The following is a 9,366-nucleotide window of genomic DNA, read 5'->3' as shown; positions in this document are numbered from 1 at the left end:
GGTGGGGGGTTATGTTATATCATTTGTATATATTTATTACTACTTTAAAAAATTTGGATCCAAGCCTTATTTAGTGTATGTTGAAATCAGTGACGTTGGGCTGATATACATAGATGTTGTGTATCTGACCTATAATAACCAGTCATGTGAGTTTGATAAGCAAACTTTTATATCTGTTTTATAGGCAGAAAGTTTAAGAAGTGGAAAACTTTTAAGGCAGCCTCTGATATTGAATGAATCAGCCACAGATTTACGGTGTGTCCTAGGAGGGCTGTAGCTCCTTCCTTAACCTTCCCAATTCAGTGTGCTCACTTTGCGTCCTCCGATGCCAAGATGCCCAGTGTAGCATTGCTTCTGCTGTTTTGTCTGGGCAGTTGCTGCTTCAAACCCTGCAACAGTGGCAGGATGCTCAGCTATAAGCATCCAAGCCAAGGTTTTCCGGCTGAGTGCTTATGATTACGTGCCACAATATCTGTACTAGCATATGTTGTGCCCTCCTTAAAAGAAAGAGATTGTTGATCACCCCAGCCCCTTTTCTTTTTCTCTTTTTCCTTGTCATTTTCTCCAAGAAAATGACACCATGCTTATTTTAGTTCAGAATGGCCAGACATCTCCTGACCAAGAAACGGATTCAAGGTGGGATTTCACAAGACAGCTGAGCTGTGCTCTGACACTGAAGGCAGCCAGTTCAACTCACTGAATCAGTAGAAAACTAATTTAGGAAAACAAGGGATTGGTTTTCTTTCAGGTTAGTAAATTTTGGGTATTTGTCAGAGAATTGCAAAGGAGAGAAGGGCCATACACCTGTGAGCACTGACCCTTTAAGGAGCAATGACTCATTTAGCTGGTCAGCTGGAAATCTCCTCCTTCAGTTTTAAAGAGTAAAGTTAAACCTATCCAAATCCCTTGAAAGGCATTGAAGAGGAGAGTGGCTATAAAAGTCAACATGCCCCACTGACACAGGTGTGCTTTCTGATGAGATCTGTCTAATGATCAACTCTCTAACAGTAGGAAGTTGGGACATACATCACCTTGATAAGATGACAGCAGACCAGTTTTATAAGGGGTATAGAAAGAGAGACATTTCTGATTTATTAAGTCCATTAAGCACACTGGGGGTTTTTTTTCAAATTTGCAGCTGTCTTGTATAAATAAGTGCAACTGTGTTGCCTACTTTGGAGTTACGTGAACCTGTGCTTTCATATTAATTTTACCTTGACTTCCCTTGAATGAAGAGCAACTTCATGGTAAGTAAATAGCAGGAGAGCATTCCTTGTATAACAGTGTGACAAATCTCTGCGCTGGAGCACCCTGGGTCCCTCCACGGGATCTGTAAAGTGAGAGCACTATTACAGCTGCATGGGGCAGTTAAAGATCTGGTACCACAGTCATCTGAAAGAAGTTTCTTCCAATAGAAGGTGGTGACCATGAAAACAATCCAACTTGTAGCAAGATAGTGAGATGCGTGTTTGGACTCCAGGTCCCCTCCAGAAGTAGCTCACAGCACTTAGTGAAGCAGACAGTTCTGAAAAGGAAAGAGCTTGCTTTTGTTGTTCCTGATAATTTATACTGACAGTTATGTGAGCTCTGACAAGTGACTAATGGGAGCAGACAAACTGATAGTGCTCAAAACAAGGTAGCTGGGTCAGTCTGAACGCTCGTCTTAGGAAAATATTGACTGTCGTGTGTTCAACACCAGAGGAGCAGCCAATGTAAGAAATGGCTGGGACAATGACTGGGGCTAGAACTCATGGGTTTCTGTTCCTTACTTCGTGCCAATCACCTTGAATTGTCCTGTGCAGTGGATCATGAATATTCATGTGTGTACAGTCCTTGTTTGAGGGAGGACTAGGTCCATGGTACTCAAACTGCTGTTGAAGAATCAGATGGCTAATGGTATTAAAATAACAGTCATGATCAAAGGGACTATGACAGTCGTAAATTAGTGGATGTCTGTGACCTTTCTGCACAGATGAAAAGCATCTCTGTGCCCTTTACAGTTGAATTCTGTAGTTCCTTCAAGGAGATCTGACAACTGCTTTTTGCTCTGACTTTATGCAATGCCTAGCATAACAGTACTGATGCTGCCTGTTTCTGGATCAGTTACTACAAATAGCACAGTAATAAATCCCTTTAAATATATTGGTCTAAATTATCTCCTGACCTTCAGCTGTGTCCTATCAGCATCAGACTACAAATCTCCACAGTATGGCTTTTTCACTGTTTACATCAATATCCAAGATGTGCAAAGAGACAGAAGGAGGTGCAGATATAATAGAAGAGTAATGAAAGACAAAGACAGGGTTATAGTATTATGTGTTGCCTTTAAAGTAATCTTAATGAGTCTTCATGTTAATATGACAGTGAAGGGGAAAACAGTAAACCAGTCTTAAAAAAAAAAAAAAACAAACAAAACAAAACAAAAAGAACCCCAAAATTTGAATAGAAAAAAAGGAGAGAATTTTGAAGACTGAGATTTTGGATGCCATCACTTTAATGTCTGTAGGTATTTTGTAGGTACTTAAACCTTTTAAACTTTTCTATGATCCTCTCCTTCATTAATTAAGATAAATACAAATAGGAGCACAGGCAAGATTATGCAAGCTAGACTTTGATTATTGTATTGTGACCAGAAATGATTGATTTTCTTGAGGGGAGTACTAGACACAGAAGAATATTTTCCAGAACTGTGTATGAACCAATCAAGGCTAGAAAAAGAAATCCATATTTTTTTATTATTGCGTTCATATATGGAAACTGTGAGGCATCTTCCACTAAATGAAACGCAGAAAAAAGAAATAACTCCAGAATGATGAAGAGTCACTCTGGTTTTTATTAGTCTGTGACTTGAGACAATGGCTGACATTAGTGTTTATTTCCTTTTAAGTCAAGTTGTTTTGCAAAATTTTTGTGGGCCATAACTAATAACATCACACAGGAACTCTATAACTAACCTCAGCAATTATTTCTCTGCCTGTTACTCTGTACTATGCTGGCTTCCTCTTAGCATTTGTGTAAGCACTTTTGTGCTCATTATAATCTTAGTCATGTGCTGCCAGTATTTCAATAAGTACCTCCCACAAAAAAGTTCCTGTGTACTGTATACCAAATGCTGCATCCTTCTGGTGCACAGAAAAGGAGGGGGGATGGGAGGAGAGGAAATTTGGAATTTTAAGTTCCTTTTCTAAAAAAGAGAGAAAAAATTGATGATTTTTGGTATAGGCCTTTTAGCATAGGTAGGTCTAGGGAAATAGCATGGCTTTGGGGGGGTATTTTGTCAGCATTTGCAGGACTATGATCCTAAAAGTGTAATACTTGGTGACATAAAACCAGCAGAATACAGGCAAATGTGGCTATATAACTAAGATATTTTAATAGGTACAGTGAAAACTATTATTACTGCACATAATGAAGGGCCAGAGCATCCTTAGCATATACACATCTTTTAATGAGTCCCTTCTGCCTTAATGAGAAAAAGAGACAACTAGCAGCACTTTTCTAAGTTAATGGGTATCCCTGAGGACAAAAATAATTGGACTTGAGGGGAAAAAAAAATTTATACATTTGGAGGCTTGTAGGTGGGCCCAGGTTCAAGATTTCTCATTTAGATTAACTAGCCTGGGACGTTATTTTCTTACACTCAATGATACCTGTTTTGAAAGAACGAGTCTGCTAGAGAGAGCTCATCTGAAATTATATAGTTACAAGAAAGCTGTTCACTTTGGAACGATCCAATTATATAGTGAAATATGAAATAATGTTTCAATTAATAAAAAGTGATCAAAATTCTCATTGCTGCCCATTCTGGAGATGCACCTGACATTACCTAGAAAGGACTTTTGGATTATTTAAATATTGTCTTTTCTCAAGACAAACTTGCTGATTGGGTGTTACACAGTCTTGCGTCTTACTTGCAGTTGAGTATTACACAGAGAGACAGAGGGACTCCTCTACCAATGCCTTTGTCTGCTAAAGGTATTTCCCAGCTTTTATTTTTATTGGCCATATGTACATAGCCAAGGCTGAAATAAAAGAATTACAGCAGTCAGGATTTCTACAAAAACATCCTGTCTCAGAAGTCCACTGGTAAGTGAAAAAAAAAATCTCTTACATAGCTAATCTTATAGCTCATCACATTTTATGGCCTACAGTTGCGATCCAGGCTAGCTCCTCTCTCCTAAAGGTCCAACCCACATCTGCACACGGTGTGAGGGTATCACCGACCCCTCACATGAGTGCACTACTGGTCAGGTGGAGTGTACTTTCTCCATGTGCAGTGAGATGCATAGATCCCGTGTGCAGAGGATGCCCGCAGTTTGGTTAGGTGATGGATATGTGATTGGTTACATGACAGAAAAAATGCTCACTGTATACAGCCTGCAGATGCTTCCTGTGAAGAACCTGTGAACCTTGCTGCAGCCAAAAGACCAGTATTTCTTAACATACTGCTTCATGATAAGCCAGATAACTATAAAGGAAGCAGTGCCCAATGGATAAGGCCTGAACTAGAGTTTGGAAAAATCCTGGCGATATCCTTTGAGTGACCTTGAAAAAAAGTTTTTCTAGCTTCACTTTGCTTATTGTGCTTTTTCTCACTTTCCATTATTGGACATCACTGCACAATAGATCTTCAGCATCAAACAAGCCACTGATGTAGTTCAAATAGATAACAATAATAATCATCCAAGTAATAATAACCTCTCTTTTTCCCCACTCTCCTCTTTTACCTTCCCCTCCTCTCCAGACATACTTTAAAGTAGACAAAAATAAACTGTGAAGAGGGCTTGAAATGTGTTGATTGGCTATTAATGTCTTGTAGTGGTTTTAATTACTGTGTCTTCCACATCCTGTATTTTGTTATATTTTCCTTCTCTGGTGAAGTAACGTGACACAAATTTCAGTAGGAGTGCAATAGTCCCACATAAGCTCCATCAACATTGTTCCTAGACTCCAACACGACGAGTTTCTGTGCCAGTAGTGCTTACCTTTATGCAACCCAATCTCCAAAGTAAAATCCTACTTGTAAAAAGTCTTTCAAAAGGACGAAAGCCATGTGAGGTTAAAGGCACTGTTTAAAACAGGAGACTGGCCTTAACTACTGTGCTGCTGCTAGATTTCTTGGCTTAATTCATTAAAAAATGTATAAAATAGCAAGAAACCAGAAACCTGTGAGAAGGTGTCTTTTGTCTAGGGTCAAAAATCATCCTTCGTCTTTGGTTTCTGTCTATTAACAGACAGGACTATCATGTTTCTGTGTTTTCTTTTGATTTTTGTCTGGATATATTCTTCTCTTCTTCCTTCAAGTTATGCATGGGCAGATTTTTTGGCTGGGGCAGTCTGCGTCCAAGTTGTTTTCAACCTCATCAGGAATCTATTCCTGAGCAAAAAGCCAGACGAAGGGCTGGGCTCAGCCACTGTGGGACTAACAGGAGAGCATTGCAGGCAGCTGAGCAGAGGATAAGCAAGGGGTAGTGGCAGGGTTTGTAAAAGCCCAGCAAGAACCTACAGGTCTGTGGGGTGATGGGCATAGGGCGGTCTAGAGCTGGAGAGAAGCTCACAGAGGTGCTTTGCAGTGGGTAGAAAACATGGGGAGCTGAGGCTGTTGGAGGTGGGGATCCAGCTTAGGAGGAGCTTTGGGGGGAAGGAGAAGGTGCAGAGGGTTGGGGGTCAGAGGAAATGAGGGTCTCAGAAAATACCAGGACCCAGAGTGGTGGGCGAGGGAGGGCGGCTGAGATGTGAGGTGGGGTGGGACTCCACACTGAATGGCTGCCAGCCAGGTCAAGGAGAGGACACCTCTGGGGAGAGGGGCAAGAGGTTTTGAAGGGATGAGCAAGCCTGGGAAGGCAGGCTGGTAACATGGATCGCAAAGGGGTCTGTGCAACTGAGGCGCTGATGTGAACTCTTCTAACCAGCACCTGCAGTGAGAAATGTGCACAAGACAGCTCCCACACGAGTCTGCACAGCTCGCTCTCATTCTACCCATCTCAGCTGCACCTTCACTTTTGCTTTATGGAGCAATATAGGCCTTTTGTAGGCTAATAAATAATGAGGAAAGGGCAAGGTCCATTTAGTTTTTCTACAGCAATTTGTTATGTTTGATACACTGACATGCAGTGTGTATGGACTGCCACTGAAGTCATCTTGCTGGCCGAAGGTCTCCAGGTAAAGAGACTTGTTTGTATGTATGAAAACGGGACTTCTGACCTAAAACCTTTAATGATGCTAGCAGGCATATGGAGCCAATTCAGATTTCCATTTCTATGAGATAATCCCCTGGCACTAATGACTAAGGTCTGTAATTTATTCAGCAAAATGTCCCAACTCCCTCTTACTTTGTGACATCTTCTTGCTGGGTCTTCAGGGCTTTGGAATTTATTTTTTTTTTTAGATTTGATAATCCTATTTAACCCTCCAGCAAATGGGACCCCAAGGAGAGCTTTTCAGTTACACACAATTAGTTTTATAAGCAGCATTATTAAACCATCCATTAGCTGTTTTGTTTTTTTTTAAAACTCCTTTATTAATAGCAATAGAGGTTTTTGTATGAAGAATAGAGGGTGGCATTATATGAAATGGTTTCAGGCTCTAATAACATTTCCTACTTGTGAGTAGAATTAAGAAATGAGCTTTCTCGTATGAGATTTTGTTTAAAATCTGCTACTCCCTTCCCCCCTCATCCTTTCCCCCCTTCATGTTTTCCCTCTGATGCATGAAGTAGGGCTATGCTGGATCCCGAGAGAGAAGAAAGGTCATGGGGCAGGGCCAGCACTGAGGAGTCTGGCTAGGTTGCTGTCTCCCTGCCTAAAGTTTAGGATCGTGCTCCCCCATCAGCGACCCCATTGCCGGAGGCAGCTGGTTGGAGGATCACAGCTCAGTCCAACCAGCTGCTCTTGGCACTTGAGGCCACAGACCAGGAGAGGGGCCATGGTTGTTGCTGAATAAATTGACGATCTATTGCCGTGGCTGGGGGCAGAAGGGAGGCGGGGTGCTAGAAAGGACCCCACTGGGATATGTGAGGATTGTGCAAGTCTCGTGTTTGTAAGGGTGCTGGGAAACTCAGGGTGAGAGCAGGCGCCTGCCTGCTCCAGCCCCACCAGCTCCAGGGGAGAGTGTGAGAAACAGAGCGAGTGCAGGATAATATTTCTCCCTGCTGCATTTTCAGTATCTGGCTCTGTGTTATACAAAGCTGGTGGCTATACACAAACCACCACATCCACAAGGCACTTTTTTCCATAAATTTGACTAATTGTCTTTTGCACCCATTTATGCTTTTGCCTTCAACAATATCCCGTAACAACGCATTCCCCAATTCCTCACTGTGTGAAAAGGTACTTCTGCTTATTTTTAAACCCATCTCCTGATAACTTCATTGTTATGAGACATACTGAGCAGTCATTGCTTATTCACTTCCTCCCTGTCACTCCTGATTCCCTTTGTTCTCAGGGTATTGTATTTGACAAGGCTGTAGTTTAGATCTTGTTCTGAATTTACCATAAAAGTAATGTTTAAAGCTCTGAAGTTGTGGAGTGGAGCTGAACGCACTTCATCTTTGTCTGCTCTCCTGGGACTATTGTGCTGCCATCCCTATTCGTGGCAGGGCAGTTCATTTACATTTTAAAACCTGAGATTCAGAATGGATATGTAAATGGACCTTCCAGTCGGTATAGTAATTCCTGCTACTAAGTTTTAAATTAAAATCCTGATCATAAATTTAGGATTGAAGATATAAACTGTATTCCTGGACAATTTGTACTGAAAGGATCATAAGTAAATTTGATTTGAGAAAATTGAGATAAATCTTCAATTAAAACCAATCAGCAGTGTTATTTCTTTCTGCTGAAGGTTCAGAAGCTCGTGTTAGTTTTGACTGACCTCTTCAAACAAAGATTCGCTTTTTCAAACTTACTTTCATGATTCTACAATAAAAAAAGAGAAAATTTGACAGCATATTCTTGTGAGGAGGCCTGGCTTCCCCAGCAAGCTCCACAGACAGCCCTCTTCTCAATAGTGAGTCCATTCTGTTTCAGGAAGAAATAGAAGCAAATTACTTTTGCTTATGAACATGCTAAAAAGAGTGTACATTCATCTTTTTAACACACAGAATTTTTAAATGAAGAAAAATGTGCAAAAAGGCATTGCTCAGTTCCCTAGTATTAACAGAACCATGATCTTTCACCCCATGGCCATCTTCTTCTTCTTTTCTTTGCCTTACAAAAGCAAAATAAAATCCATGCAAGATTCCAGCGGGCAATACAATTTTCCTTTGTTTATTTTGTTTAAAAATATATACTGTAAGTTAAAAAAAATAGATTATATATATATACACATCAGCAACAAATATAAAACAGCACTTTCTGAACTAAGAATAATCACAGGTTATTTGAAGAACTGTATCCCATACTGTCTGTAGACATTTATTGACAGCAGAACTATCAAGAACAATGGTTATCACTCACGCTGGACTAACATTTTCTTTACGTATCTACAGTTGTTCTAGGAGTTCTCCAGAGAAGTTAACAGACCAGTTGGTGTTTCACACTAATGTGCAGAATACCATTTGCTATATGCTCTTGCTGGGGGGGGGTGTGTGGAAATCCAACCCCCTTACTCTCCTCTGTATTGTCTTTTCACAGGCAATTTTCATAGCTACGACACAAACAGAACAAAACAGCAAAGCTTTATATTCCTATTTGGTTCAGCTGTCCATAGCTGAACAAGCTATTAGCTGATGAAAAAGCAGGATCACCGAGTTTAGCTGGGAACATGGTATTGCCATCTGCAGTTCTAAACAATAGCCTTTACTATTTAGTAGATCATTGCTGGCTTATCACTTACTGAGTCCAGAAGTACTTTCGGAATAGGTCTTTAGAGTCAACTCAACACAACAAAATAGAGTTGCTCCTTTGGAGCTGCTTAGTGTTTGCTTTTCACACAGCTTAGGTTTACAGGAAGAATTTGTGAAAAACAGTCATTTTCACAAAAAAAAAGACTTAGGAGACACTTACCCACCTCTTCCAATTTTTCTGGCCTCAGTAGGAGGAAGGATGGCTGATTTTTCCCTTTTCTTCCCTGGACTATTCCACAAAGAACACCCCTCAACCTGCAGCTTGCTCTTGGTATCTGACCTGCTGCCTGGAGACTGGCTTGGGGAGTAGCCCTCTACTTATATTTTAAAAGAAACTTCTTTTTCCTTCCCTAAACCTCTGCTTTCCAAAAAAAGCAAGTGAAACCTAAGGAACTGAATCCTTCCCCAAACCCAACTGGAGGACTGGAACTTATGTGGGGGAATAATTTGCCTTTTCTCTCCTGTCTCAACAGCTACTAATTTAGAAATATGTCACTGCACTGTGCCATTAAATGGCATGC

The sequence above is a fragment of the Pygoscelis adeliae genome, unplaced genomic scaffold (assembly GCF_000699105.1).
Source record: "Pygoscelis adeliae isolate BGI_AS28 unplaced genomic scaffold, ASM69910v1 Scaffold15, whole genome shotgun sequence".
Taxonomy (NCBI): Eukaryota; Metazoa; Chordata; class Aves; order Sphenisciformes; family Spheniscidae; genus Pygoscelis; species Pygoscelis adeliae.
The sequence above is the reverse complement of the archived record's forward strand: the minus strand, read 5'-3'. Positions refer to the sequence as shown.